We start from the raw sequence: 14,578 nt of genomic DNA, 5'->3' as shown, positions 1-14,578 counted from the left end.
CCAACAAAACCCTCAAACCCCTAGTGGTTTCCACTGGTTAAAATAGTCAGTCTTTTTTTAGACCTTGGATTATGATTGTGGTCTGTGAAGGATTTGTGCTATCCTAACACTTGGCAAGAATTTAAGAGAAGTCTAAGTTATCAGCAAAAGACAGTTTGAATGCTCCACATAAACCATTTCCTACAAGTTAAGCATCATAGAGGAATACTAAAGGATACATTAATACTTCTGCAGTCTGGAAAGCCGTATTTAGGACTGAAGTTCCTCCTGAGGAAGGGACAGGATGAGGGAAATGCATACAGAGCATTTTCACCCCCGTGTCAATAGGGCTGGGCTGTTAAGTTCTGTAAGAGCCTCAGAAGCTCTATTGAGCAGCATGTTTCAGGGATTAGTATGAAAATGGTTAGGGCACAATTCTCTGTTCCCATGAATGCTGACACCCACCATTCAAACACCAAGCGCTGTACTCAGAATAGGCGACACTGCAAAAGGAAAGGAAAGTGTTCACATCTGTCTCATTCCATGCTGTTTCCCACCTGCACAGAGATTGTGAAGTGATTTACATGCAAATGCACAAGTTCACATGTACATACAACCTTAAACATACCTGTTAAACCCAGCTTCCAGATACCCCTTCTGCATCTCTGGCAGCCAGCCCAAATTACTGTGGCCAAAATTGTGAGAGATTCTAAGGCAGAGCACAACAGAAAATCAGAGACATAATTAGTTTCTCAGTGCCTTCTATATTATACCATTTGGGTCTTGTCCCATATGCAGCATTCTATGCTAGTGCTGGTACAGGAATCACATTGCGGAATCATTGTTAAATATCACTTTAATAATGAGAAACTCTACTGAGGGTTGTGCAAGACACTCCACCCTGTTAATGATTCTGTACCCAAAGGGAAGCTGACAGTCTAATACCTTGATCTGGCAAAAGTGTTTGTGATTGACTTTGTGATTGCTCTACTGAATCTGGGCTTGGGAATTCTTGTTTGGCTGCAGACATGTCAAAATATGGACACCAGTATTTGTAGGCTAATGTCTGGTTTGTCCTCAGTATATATGACATTTCATGATTATTAAAATAGGCTTAAATTCAATTGTGTTGTATAAGCTGGACCTTTTAAAAACAAAATGTTTAATCTTAAAAAAGGCACATTGCATGGCCATGAATTTTTCATGCTGAGAAGATGGTCATCAAGGTGTGTTTTCCATTTATTTCTGAATTTAAATGTGCCAAGATTGGAGTATGAGGTTGCGTTAAGGAGAAAATAAAACTTCGGCCAATTTATATTTTGTGTAGGAGGCACAAAATACAGCAGGAATGAAGAATTTCATTACAATACTAAAACCTTGGGTTTTTAAAAGCAGCATCTTGGACTTCAAGCTTAGAGGAATTCTGATGAGAATGCTATTATGGGTGTCGTGGTTTAACCCCAGCCAGCAACTAAGCACCACGCAGCCGCTTCCCCCCTCCCCCTCCCAGTGGGGTGAGGAGGAGGAAAGCAAAGGAAAAAAAAAGTAAAACTCGTGGGTTGAGATAAGAACAGTTTAATAACTAAAGTAAAATATAATACTAACAATAGTAATAATGAAATATAATAATAATAGTAATGAAAAGGAATGCAACAAAAGAAGGGGGGGGTGAAGAAAAAAAACCAGTGATGCACAATGCAATTGCTCACCACCCGCTGACCGATGCTCAGTTAGTTCCCGAACCGCGATCCGCGCCTCCCGGCCAGCTCCCCCCTGTTTATATACTGGGCATGACGTTCCATGGTATGGAATACCCCTTTGGCTAGTTCAGGTCAGCTGCCCCGGCTCTGCTCCCTCCCAGCTTCTTGCACACCTGCTTGCTGGCAGAGCATGAGAAACTGAAAAGTCCTTGGCTTAAGATAAGCGCTCCTTAGCAACAGCTAAAACATCAGAGTGTTATCAACATCATTCTCACACTAAATCCAAAACACAGCACTGTACCAGCTACTAAAAAGAAAGTTAACTCTGTCCCAGCCGAAACCAGGACAGGGAAAGCTTATGTTTCATATTGGCAATGCTAAGTGTTAAGTTGTTAAACCTCATTAGTGAACAAAAAGATTTTGTTAGCCAAATAGAATAACAGAACCATTAAACCTTGGGATTAGGTGAACTACTGATGTCTGCCTGGGTAGACATAATCTGTATTAGTACTCGGAGAACAAAGAATCAATAGCACTTGTTAAAAGAATAATAGGAACTGCCACTCTGTTTTCCATGTTCAGAGTTTGACTGGGGAATTTAAGTTAGTTATTAAGTAATGATATGTTTACCACTGTGGACCCTTTATTTAATTGTCTCAGAAATCCTTTACACAAGCCATCCTTCCTTCTTTAGCTCAGTCAAGATCAAGAATCAGATTTGGTATTTTTAAGGAGCCTGTTGCTGGGTGAATTAGAATATGAACTGATTCACAATGTATGAGAGGACATAGCAACATTTCACTTTAGTACCTGCCTCTGGAGTATTAAACACAGTTTGATATAAACATGGGCAAATAGTCCTACAGTTAGATCATGTTATAGGGCTTGCTGTTCACTGGCACCCAACTGCATTAGATCCTGTTATAATTAGTGCTGTTCTAACAGTTCTTATGTTGTTGTAAAGTTTGTACAAGATGGTTGGTATTTTGTTTGTTTAATGGTGATTGAAATCTGTACTTATAGGGGTGCCCGGTATATTAGTCCTAGCTTAAACCAGATTCTGCATCAGCAAAAATCCCTGAGAAGCCTGTGTTGCTTGAGCAAGAATCAAGAATAATTTAACCATGCTGAGGATGCACGACAGCATCAGACTTATGTTCAATTGTGATCCAGTATGAACTAGATTGCAGTTCACCACGTACCTAGACCTAGAGGTTTCACCCTGAGAATAGGGTAAAACATCCTGTTCTGTCTAATCGTTTTGGGGAATAGCAACCTAAAAAGTTAGTGTTCCTTTCCCGCACATGAAAGAGTGTTTGGTCTGTACATGATACAAAACCAGCTCAAAGCTGAACCTTGTGTGACAGTAACCTAAAGGTGAAAGGCTTAATCCTATCATAATGTTATGATTAATCCTTAGTCATAATGTTAATGGGACTGAGATTTCTTTGTGAAGAATAAAAGCTTTGTTAATGTCCAATTCTATTACCACATTAATGAGATGATAGCTGATTTTTCTATTAGTGCTTAAAAAGAAAACCCTCAGAAATAATCATCAAAGCTACCTACTGGAATTACCTTTTGATGTTTTCTGCTAAAAGCAGAAAAAAGGCTGGTAGGAATTCAGTGTAATACAATTTTAGAAATTAAAAATGTACACTGTCAGAGAAGTGTTTCTTGACATAAATTATCATGTTTGATTACTTACACTTATATTTCAGCTTCATCATAATTATCCCAGTTGTTAGCACCTCCCTTAAAGGGTTTTTCTCCTGTCCATATCCTTAATTGCATGTGGATTAAAAAGAAATATTAGATTTCAGAAAATTCTAATTTTCTGTTTGCAAGGTCATTTTATAGAACTCCTTTGCAATGACAATATAGCTGTTAACTGTTGGGCAAGAGTTGGAGATTAGTCTAGAGGTTTTAACTGGCTCACTTCCTAAATAGTTTAACAAATGGTTTCAGAAAAGAAAAAAAATTTATTCAGCAGGTTTGCATTCTCTAGCTATTTTCTTATAGTGATTTTCTTAAGCTGGTAGAGGGATGGGCAGGGAAATTAAAAGACAAGGTGGCAAGTAGTTGGGTTGAGATTTTGACCAGTAGTATGCTGTGAAAAACTGCAGTGTCTCACCCTTTTTATCATGTTATCGCAGCATCACATAAGCCCAGCATCAGAACAGGTGGCAAATATCTCATTTTAATGAGCAACAGAGTTTACAGGGATCGCAGTGCAGCTGCTATTACAGTCTCTGGGCTTCACGGTCAATGAGAAAGATGGTGGCTGACCTTAAAGATAGAGGCAATGGCTCAGCCATCTCTGACAGAAGTAGCCAAAACTTTGTGAGATAAGAATATTCAAAATGAAGCAGATCACATGAGACTCTGGACTTAGATGTTTCTGGAGCCTTTTGGCTGTGGAAAGGCAAAAGCAAAAGACATGAGATATATGCTATGACCTGGGGCTTTGCAAGGGACTTTATGAAGAAAAAAGTTCTGAAGCATCCCAAAGCTCAATTAGAGCTGAAACTGGCCAGTGCCGTATCTGACAACAAGAAGGGCTTTTTTAAGTACATTAATAGCAAAAGGAGGTCTAAAGAAAACGTTGGACCGATACTTGTTGAAGATGGTCACCTGACTAATAGGGATGAAGAAAAAGCAGAGGCTTTCAATGCTTTTTTTGCCTCAGTCTTTAATAATACTGATAGACCTTGGGCTGCCCAGACCCCTGAGTCGGAGGACCACGAGTGCGGGAACAGTGACTTTCCATTTCTGGACACTGAAATTGTAAGAAGGGACCAGCTGTATCAGCTGAATGTTCATAAGTCCATGGCGCCTGACGGGATTCACCCCAGAGTACTGAAGGAGCTAGCGGATGTTACAGCAGGACCCCTCTCGATCATCTACCAAAGGTCTTGGGAGTCTGGGGAGGTCCCTGCTGACTGGAAGCTAGCCAACATTATTCCAATTTACAAGAAGGGCGTGAGGGAAGACCCAGGAAACTACAGACCTTTTTCGTCTAACCTCAGTACCTGGAAAAACTATGGAGAAGATCATACTGGGTGCTACTGAAAGGCATTTAAAGGACAATGCAATCATCAGGCACAGTCAGCATGGGTTCACAAAGGGAAAGTCCTGTTTAACCAATTTGATATCCTTCTATGATAAGGTCACCTGCCTAGTGGATGAAGGGAAGGCGGTGGATGTAGTTTTTCTGGATTTCAGTAAGGCTTTTGATACAGTCCCTCACAGCATCCTTCTGGACAAGTTGTCCAACTGTGAGATGAGCAGGTACACAGTGCGCTGGGTGAAGAACTGGCTGAACAGCAAGGCTCAAAGGGATGTAGTGAATGGGGCTACATCTGGCTGGCGACCAGTCACCAGCGGTGTTCCTCAGGGCTCAATTCTAGGGATGGTTCTGTTCAATATTTTTATCAATGATCTGGATGCAGGAGTTGAATGCACCCTTAGCAAGTTTGCTGAGAATACTAAACTGGGAGGTGCAGTTGACTCTCTCGAGGAACGAGAGGCCTTGCAGAGGGATCTAGATAGATTGGAGCATTGGGCAATCATCCATGGCATGAAATTTAGCAAGTCCAAATGCCAGATTCTGCACCTGGGACAGAGTAACGCCAGGCACAAGTATAGATTGGGAGGGGAGTGGCTGGAGAGCAGCCCTGCAGAAAGGGATCTGGGGGTGCTGGTCGACAGCAGGCTCAATAGGAGTCAGCAGTGTGCCCTGGCAGCCAGGAGGGCAAACTGCATCCTGGGGTGCATCAAACACAGCATAACCAGCTGGTCAAAAGAGGTGATTATCCGGCTGTATTTAGCGTTGGTGCGGCCTCACCTTGAGTACTGTGTGCAGTTCTGGGCCCCACAATTTAAGAAGGATGTGAAGGTCCTTGAATGCATCCAGAGGAGGGCACCAAAGCTGGTGAAGGGGCTGGAAGGCATGTCCTATGAGGAGCGGCTGAGGACTCTGGGTTTGTCTAGTTTGGAGAAAAGGAGGCTGAGGGGCGACCTCATTGCTCTCTACAGCTTCCCGAGGAGGGGAAGTGGAGAGGGAGGTGCTGAGCTCTTCTCCCTGGTATCCAGTGACAGGATGTGTGGGAATGGTTCAAAGCTGCGCCAGAGGTTTAGACTAGATATTAGGAAACATTTCTTTACCGAGAGGGTGGTCAAACACTGGAAGAGGCTTCCTAGAGAGGTGGTTGATGCCCCAAGTCTGTCAGTGTTTAAGAGGTATTTGGACAATAACGTGCTTTAACCTTTGGTCAGCCCTGAAGTGGTCAGGCAGTTGGACTAGATGATCATTTTAGGCCCCTTCCAATTGAAAATATTCTATTCTGTTCTGTTCTGTTCAGTTCGGTTCAGATTTCTGATGATATTTTGGACACACAAAAAAATAGACAGGCTGCTAGTAAGGCTTTTCAATGCCTATGCAGTCATTCAGTTCTTGTTGAGTCTAGTGGGAATTAGGGAAGGAGGGGCTACAATGCCCTTGATAACATGCTTTAACCTTTGGTCAGCCCTGAAGTGGTCAGGCAGTTGGACTAGATGATCGTTGTAGGTCCCTTCCAACCGAACTATTCTATTCTATTCTATTCTATTCTATTCTATTCTATTCTATTCTAACTTGAATATTGCAAAACAAACATGTGGCTTGAAGTCTTTATTACTTCAAAAAATTAGCTGGATTTTAGCTCAGAGCTGTTTAAAAACACAGGTGATTGTTCTTTTGAGGAATTGTGTTTTTTGACCTTTCTGCATTTGGTGAATTTGGGGCTCATGCCAACTGAACTCCTTGGCTTTTGCTTCATACTGTGTGTTCTACTGTTATAATATATTTTCTTTTCAGTACCCATGTAGAGCAGATGTTAGGAACAGTGGCAATATTTATGACCATAGTCTAGATCTTGTTACAGAAATTTGTTTAGGGCCCTCAAAAAATACATAAAAATGTTACTTAGGAGTGATGGAGAAGAAAATTCCCTTCAGGAGATAGTTTTCCTATATAGGGAACAAATATTTCTTAAAGTGGATGTTATACAGTGATACATTCACAATTGGCTAGATTTAAAATTCAAAATATCCCTCCTAAATTTCTTGAATTTGAGGGTGTATCAGGAAAAACAGTTTTGTAGATGTTTTCCCTTCATTGTCTCCAGTAGAAGCTCAACAGAAAACTATATATGCTGAAGGATTTTGCTCATCCTTAACGATGACAAAATCATTTTAGGTAAAAACTGTGTGTGAGAAATTTAAACCTGTAAGATGACTATTTCATGATGGTAGTTATAAACATGTGAAAACAGAGGGTTATAAAGGAAACTGCTTGGCAATCCTTAGTGTATGGATGCTAGTAGGTGTTAATAACTTTTGAATTACTTTACAGTTTGAGTAAAGCAGTACGTGCTCCTGCATTTTTGAGCAACAAAGTGGGTTTATAGGAGAAAAATGATTGGGCAACTAAATGTTTAAAGATAGGTAAAGAGAATTAGTACTTTCATTGCTAATCTGTGTTCTAAGTGTGGGTTGGCATACGATGATGGTGCGCTCCGTACAAACTTCCGCCACGTGGGTCGTGTGCATTGAACTTCGTCTGGATCTCTGGGTAATTGTGCACCGTCTGGGTCATAATAAATCATCTCTAGCACAGCTAATTCCCTCAGGTACTGGATACCTCTCTCCATGGTGGTCCACTTGCCTGGTTGACAGATAACATCTTCCTTGAAAGGATACCTTTCCTTCACACTTGACAGGAGTCGCCTCCAGAGGCTGAGGGCTTGTGTCCCTTTTCCAATCACCTTATCAATGCCCCCTTCCCTAGCAAGTGATCCCAGCTGCTTGGCTTCCCTACCCTCTAATTCCAGGCTACTAGCCCCATTGTCCCAGCATCGGAGCAGCCAGGTGATAATGTGCTCACCTGGATGATGGCTGGAATCTTTTCACATATCCCGCAGCTCACTTAGGGATAGGGATCGGGTGATTACCTCTGGTTCTGCCTCTTCCTCCTGTTCTCGTGATGACCCTGGTTCATCTTCATCCTTCGCTAAGGGAGCTAGTTTTTTTGTATATTTCTTCTTCTGTACAGGGGCGACTGATACTGGCACAGGTTGGTACTCTGGTTCAGCTGCAGCGCCTGTCACAGGGGTTGGAGTAGCCGCAGTGCCTGTTGCGGAGGTTGGAGTAGCCACAGTGCCTGTCGCGGGGGTCAGAGTAGCCACCTTGCCTGTCACCGGGGTTGCAGTAGCCGCTGTGTCTGTTGCAGGGGTTGGAGTAGCCGCAGTATCTGTTGGTCTGTTTTCCCTCCCTTCCCCCTGAGGGTGCTGCACAGTGTCGAGCAGTGTTTGGTAGATCCTGGCCAGGGCCCAGCACAGTGCGATAAGTTGTGCCTCTTTGGAATAGCCACAGCATTTTCCTTTCAGATATTCTATCACTTTATCAGGGTCCTGTAGTTGTTCGGGAGTGAAGTTCCAAACCATTGGAGGTGAGAAGTTCTCTAGATACCTGCCCATATTCTCCCACATGCCATGCCACCCATGGCTATTAAGCCTCGGGGCAGATTTCCGAAAGGTATTCTTAAACAGTTGTTTAACCTTAAACAAGACCTGGAACACATTCAGGAGACATAACAATAGGAACATGCTGGTTTGAACATCCCAAGGATATTCAAAATTCTCAAGAGCTACTGTAATTTGCCTGGAGGAGAAGGGGAAGGTAAAGAAATGTCTCTCCCCCGTGGATTGGCTCTCCGATGAGAAAAGGTACAAGGTGTAATTATTAATAGTTTCTGATAGATGGCTCCCGAAGTACGGAGGTGACGGCAATGCTGACTACAAATACCAGATTAGTTTCACGACCTGCACTTCTATCGTATCATCAGCCAGTGTCACAAAGTAGAACAACACGATAACTCTGGCCCAGTTCCCACGGGTGATAAACAGCACAACAGGGAGCATATACTGCAAGTAAGGTATTACATAACGCACCTTTAAGAACAAGTGCACCAACTTTGAGAGCAAATACATCAACATTGTGACCAGCAACTATTGAACTAATATAGTGAATGTTTATAACAAATTTGTTCTAACACATTCCAGTCAGATTTGTTGTTATCTCAACCCATCAGGCCCCACGTTGGGCGCCAAAAAGGACTGTCGTGGTTTAACCCCATCCAGCAACTAAGCACCATGCAGCTGCTCACTCACTCCCCCACCCAGTGGGATGGGGGAGAGAATCGGAAAAAAAAAACCCTCATGAGTTGAGATAAAGACAGTTTAATAGGACAGAAAGGAATGAAAAACAGTGATAATGATAATAATATGACAATAGTAATACTAAAAGAATTAAAATATACAAAGCAAGTGGTGCACAATGCAATTACTCACCACTCGTTGACCAATGCCCAGTTAGTTCCCGAGCAGCGATCTGCCCCTCCCAGCCAGCTCCCCCAGTTTATATACTGGGCATGATGTCATATGGTATGGAATAGCCCTTTGGCCAGTTTGGGTCAGCTGTCCTGATGGTGTCCCCTCCCAGCTTCTTGTGCCCCTCCAGCCTTCTTGCTGGCTGGGCATGAGAAGCTGAAAAATCCTTGACTTAGTATAAACACTACTTAGCAACAACTGAAAACATCAGTGTGTTATCAACATTCTTTTCCTACTAAATCCAAAACACAGCACTATACCAGCTACTAGGAAGAAAATTAACTCTATCCTGGCTGAAACCTGGACAGTGTACCAGGGAAGACAGCAGCATTGACAGCTGCAACAGTCTCATGTTATACTGTCTTTTTGCTGTCATTAGAGTCAGTTCACATTGCTAGTGGCAGGGAGATAGCAAATTGCTGTTTTGGCTGCTGGGGTATAAAATTGCTGAATATCAGAAAGAGTTGGAAGAGGAAGAAGTGGAGAGATCCTAGTTTTGAAACAGGGAAAATGCGCCATTCTGGAAAAAGCTGATCCTGCAGGGCCAAATGCCAGAATATCATCAGAGAGAGAGATTGAAAAAACCTACATTTTGGAAAGGAGCATTTTAGAGCAGGCTTTCTAGGAATGTGACAGAGCAGATTTTACACATGATTTCCTGAGGGGATACTTCATCTGATACTGATGATATTGGTTATAGTGCAGGATATTCATAGAAAAAGGGATTAAAGGGTGCTTTTTTCCCCTGCATTTGGAAAACCTTCTGGCAGCAATGTATGATCCTGATGTAACGTGTCAACATTTTTATGCATCTCTGCCTGCTTCTGACAGGCAAGACAATCACGTTTAATTCTAGTGACAACCTTCTCACCCAGATATTTTAAATTGTGAACAGCAAGTGATCATGATACACACAGATAATTTGTCATAGCTAGGGTTATTAAAAGATAATAAAAGGCAGGGACAGGGAGCTGGAAAGACATCCCTCCCCAAAATAAAGCAAAATAAAAACCCTCCAACTTTTTGTGCATCTCCTTAGAACCTCCTTTCTTTTAGAGTAATTTTAAAAAGTCACTATCACTGGAAAGCCTCTCATTTCACTTGGCTAGATATTCTGTTTCAGACTAGCAGATCCTCATCATCCTGTGAGCTGTAAGTTTTAATGTCTTAGATGAGGTGCCAGGCAGCTATGCTCTGTTTGTAGCTGTGCTGCTGAGTGTCTGTGGCCTTCGTCAGACTACTTTGCTCCTTTGTGCTGACTCCCTGCCTGTGAAATGTGGAGAATGCTGACAGTTGAATAAAAACTTCAGCAAATGGCAAATGCAAAGTAAATACTATATATTTTATTCTGTGGAAGTGTATTTCTATTGGTGCCACACAGAACATTTTATGAAGACAAACAATGTTTTAGTAAACTAAAACACTTACTCTAAATCCTCTCCATATAATCCATGTAAACCAGTTGTTTCCATTGGTGCGTTGACTGTTGCTTAAGCCATGTTTAGCCTAGATTATTGTTTAAATATTTTTTCCCCTTTTTGAGGGGGACTAAATTCTGTCACTCCTATTGACATTGAGATTCTAAATAAATATAAAGGCCAAAATACCTGATGATCTTTGCTTTTGTAAAGGAATCAAATAAAAAAGTTCTTTTTAAGTACATTTACCAAACTCAAAGTCAATTCACTGTTTAATCAATACCTGTTATAACAACTTTATGTGATCATATAATAAAACCAGAATTTCTGAATTCTAAACAGTTTTCTGTTTTCCAGTGTGTTTCTAAGAAACTATTTCTCCAAACTACAGTTGTCAGTAGACACATAGCCTGTAAGATCAAAAGGAAACATTGTGATCATCTGATCAAACCATCTGTAGTGGGTTGACCTTGGCTGGCTGCCAGGTGCCCACCAAGCCGCTCTCTCACTCCCCCTCCTCAATAGGACAGAGGGAGAAAATAAGATGGAAAAGCTCATGGGTTGAGATAAGGACAGGGAGATTGCTCAGCAATTACCATCATGGGCAAAACAAACTTGACTTAGGGAAATTAGTTTAATTTATTGCCAATTAATTGGAGTAGGATAATGAGAAATAAGAACAAGTCTAAAAACATCTTCCCCCACCCCTCCCTTCTTCTCAGGCTCAACTTCAGTCCCGACTTCTCTACCTCCTACCACCGAGCGTCACAGGGGGATGGGGAATGGGGGTTGCGGTCAGTTCCTAACAGTTCGTCTCTACTGCTCCTTCCTCCTCACACTCTTCCCCTGCTCCAGCGTGGGGTCCCTCCCATGGGAGACAGTCCTTCATGAACTTCTTCAATATGGGTCCTTCCCACGGGCTGCAGTTCTTCACGAACTGCTCCAGCGTGAGTCCCTTCCATGGGGTGCAGTCCTTCAGGAACAGACTGCTCCAGCATGGGTCCCCCACAGGGTCACAGGTCCTGCCAGAAAACCTGCTTCAGCGTGGGATCCTCTCTGCTGGGCCGCAGTTCCTGCCAGGAGCCTGCTCCTGCATGGGCTCTCCACAGGCTGCAGCTTCCTTCAGGGTACATCCACCTGCTCCGGTGTGGGGTCCTCCATGGGCTGCAGGGGGACAACCTGCATCACCATCGTCTCCACCATGGGCTGCAGGGGAATCTCTGCTCCAGTGCTGGAGCACCTCCCCCCCCTCCTTCTTCACCAACCTTGGTGTCTGCAGAGTTGTTTCTCTCACATGTTCTCACTCCTCTCTCCCAGCTGTTGCACAGCATTTTTTACCCTTTCTTAAATATGTTATCCCAGAGGCGCTACCACTGTCACTGATTGGCTCAGCTTTGGCCAGTGGCGGGTCTGTCTTGGAGCTGGCTGGAACTGGCTCTGTCTGATATGGGGGCACCTTCTGGTGTCTTCTCATAGAACCCACCCCTGCAGCCCCCACGCTACCAAAAACCTTGCCACAGAAACCCAATACACTGTCTTTGACCAGATGTTGTATGGCTCTCTGGAATTAATTTCTATTTGAAGCAGAGCATAGGTTTTAGAAGTCTTCTAATTTTAATTAAAACATTTCTAGCAATGGAGAGTTTTCAGAAGTTTTTAAGTTGTTCTGTTATTTAAAGCTTTTTGTTTTATCTGAGTTTATCTGTTTTCAAATTCTAGCCATTTGATGTTTCTATAACTTTGTGAACTCAAAGACAAAGTTTGCTTATAGCAGTTTGCTTACCTGCATATGTTTGGACACTGTCTTAACACCCATAATCTTCCATCTCCTCAGCTAAGAATACCTCCTAGAACCGCTCACTTGTGGATCTGTTTTTTTCTTTTCATCATTTTTGTGCCTCTTTCCTGGGTCCTTGCTGTATCAACATACTTCCTTTGCTTTGGATGTAGGAAGCTGACAGTGAGAGCTGCAACAGTGGTCAGTGCAGATATACTCTGTTAACTTGTTTAGTCATTTTATGGACCCAGATACACTTTGATTTGGTAGTCTAAAGAAGGCATTTAGATAATTTAATACTGATACCTTCTTTGTGAGAGACTGAGATTTATTACCATCTCTTTTGACTTTCCCACTGTCCTGGCAAATAGTGGAAGTGCAGTCAGGAGCTTTGAAGCTGTCATCTAATGGGTAATACATGTGATGTAATCCACCAGAGTTCAGTTTTATCTTTTGATCCTTCCTATCAGCAAGTAAATGAACTGGACAGATGATTAGAAATATAATAATAATACTAATAGGAAAGGTTATGAAAGCCCTTATAGTTTTTGAAGCTTCTGAAATGTCTGCCCTGGTTAGAGCAGACATCTTCTGTAGCACATCCCAGATGATGTCAAACAAAACTTATGTTTGTATACTTCAGAAAATGCATGTTTGCATGCATGAAGATTGTCTTGGTCAGAGGAAAAAAAGGTTTTATTGGTACTGAGTATTCATAACCTGTAACCATATAAAGAATCATATTTATAGTAGGCCATTTTAAAATGCTTTTATCCCAACAGAAGACAAAGTAAAAATAGCTCATAAAGATTGCTATCAAGTGACATAAACATACATAAAAGAAATTTAGGCAAGACTGTCCAAACCACACTGTAACCTCATGTAAATGGTCTAATTGGAGATGTAAAGTTTTATACATTCAATTGGAAAGTCAGTCCTGTAAATGACAGCCATGGAAATAATGCTCTTTATTTTCTTTTTCTGAATTTATAGTATGGAAGAGTATTGTGAATTATGAGCGCAGAGAAATAGAGCCATAACTAAATGACTGTTCTTGGCATGCTTCTGATGTCAAAATGAACACAGGGACCATCAGGGAGCTACAAAGCCAAGTAGTTTTGGATCTAGGCATCTGCTGCAATGGAGACTAGCTGTGAAAAGAACAGCTCATCCTTTCCTGGGTAAGCAATGCTGTGAGAGCACAGCTAACGGAGACAGCCAACAGACGCAGCAGTTTGTGCAGCAGTTCACACAGAAGGGTGTGAAGAAGGGGGCCTCAGTTGAAACTGTGCCACTGTAACAGTCTCAGACATAGTGGTAACACGCCACAGAGCAGTTTCCCCAGCAGATGTTGGAGCAACTGTCTCTGCTAGGGCAGAGGCTTCAACACAGACTGAGCTTCAGATGGCAGATGCAGCCCTCCAAGTCCCAGGCTGCAGGGAGTGTCTGGGGCCTCTCTTTGATGCCAGGAGAGATGGGCCTCTGTCCTGCAGGAGGTGTGTTGTCTTGGAGGAGCTGTGCCACCAAGTGGAGGAGTTATGGGAAGAAGTGAGCAGGCTGTGCAGCATCAGAGAAGATGAAAGGGAGATAGACAGGATCTTCTCTGAGACTCAACAGCTTGAAGAACCTCACACCTCATCTGCAACAGAGAAGCAGGCAGTGTCTACCCCCACTATCAAGGTAAGCAAAACCTCTGGAGAAGGGGAAGGATGGAAGCTGGTGACTTCTGGCACCAAGAGGAAGGCTCCTGCCCCACCTAAGGGCTTACAACTGCAAAATAGGTTCACCACCCTCAAAGTTGAAGGGGAGCCAGATGTACCTACAAGCAAAAGACTGGGTCTACCTGACCCTAAACCATGAAAGACTACCGGGAAGAAATGGCGAGTCATTGTAATGGGTGAATCCCTGCTGCAAGGGACAAAGGCATGCATCTGTCCACCCGACCAATTGTCTAGAGAGGTTTGCTGCCGGCTGGGGGTCAGGATCTGGAATACTGTGGAGGGACTGCTGAAGCTCATCCGGCCCTCTGAATACTACCCCCTGCTGTTATTCCATGTGGGCACAAATAATACTGCCAAGGGCAATCTGGAGAGTATCAAAAGTGACTACAGAGCTCTGGGGGCAGTAGTCAAGGGCACGGTGGCCCAGGTGGTGTTCTCCTCAGTCCTGCCAGTGAGGGGAAAGGATGTGAGGAGAAGGGCACTAATAGGACAAGTCAATAATTGGCTGCGGAACTGGTGTTGACGACAGGGTTTTGGTTTCTATGACCATGGG

General features: G+C 42.9%; 1 protein-coding gene across 1 annotated transcript in view; it reads left to right on the top strand.

The window, feature by feature from the left end:
* Window positions 1–14,578, top strand: part of LOC127029109 (proprotein convertase subtilisin/kexin type 5-like) — a 236,027-nt gene that overhangs the window by 24,761 nt on the left and 196,688 nt on the right. The gene's annotated exons all lie outside the window — the stretch shown is intronic.

The sequence above is a fragment of the Gymnogyps californianus genome, unplaced genomic scaffold (genome assembly GCF_018139145.2).
Source record: "Gymnogyps californianus isolate 813 unplaced genomic scaffold, ASM1813914v2 HiC_scaffold_74, whole genome shotgun sequence".
NCBI classification, from domain to species: domain Eukaryota; kingdom Metazoa; phylum Chordata; class Aves; order Accipitriformes; family Cathartidae; genus Gymnogyps; species Gymnogyps californianus.
Note: the sequence above shows the minus strand (reverse complement) of the source record. Positions and strands in the feature narration are given on the sequence as shown.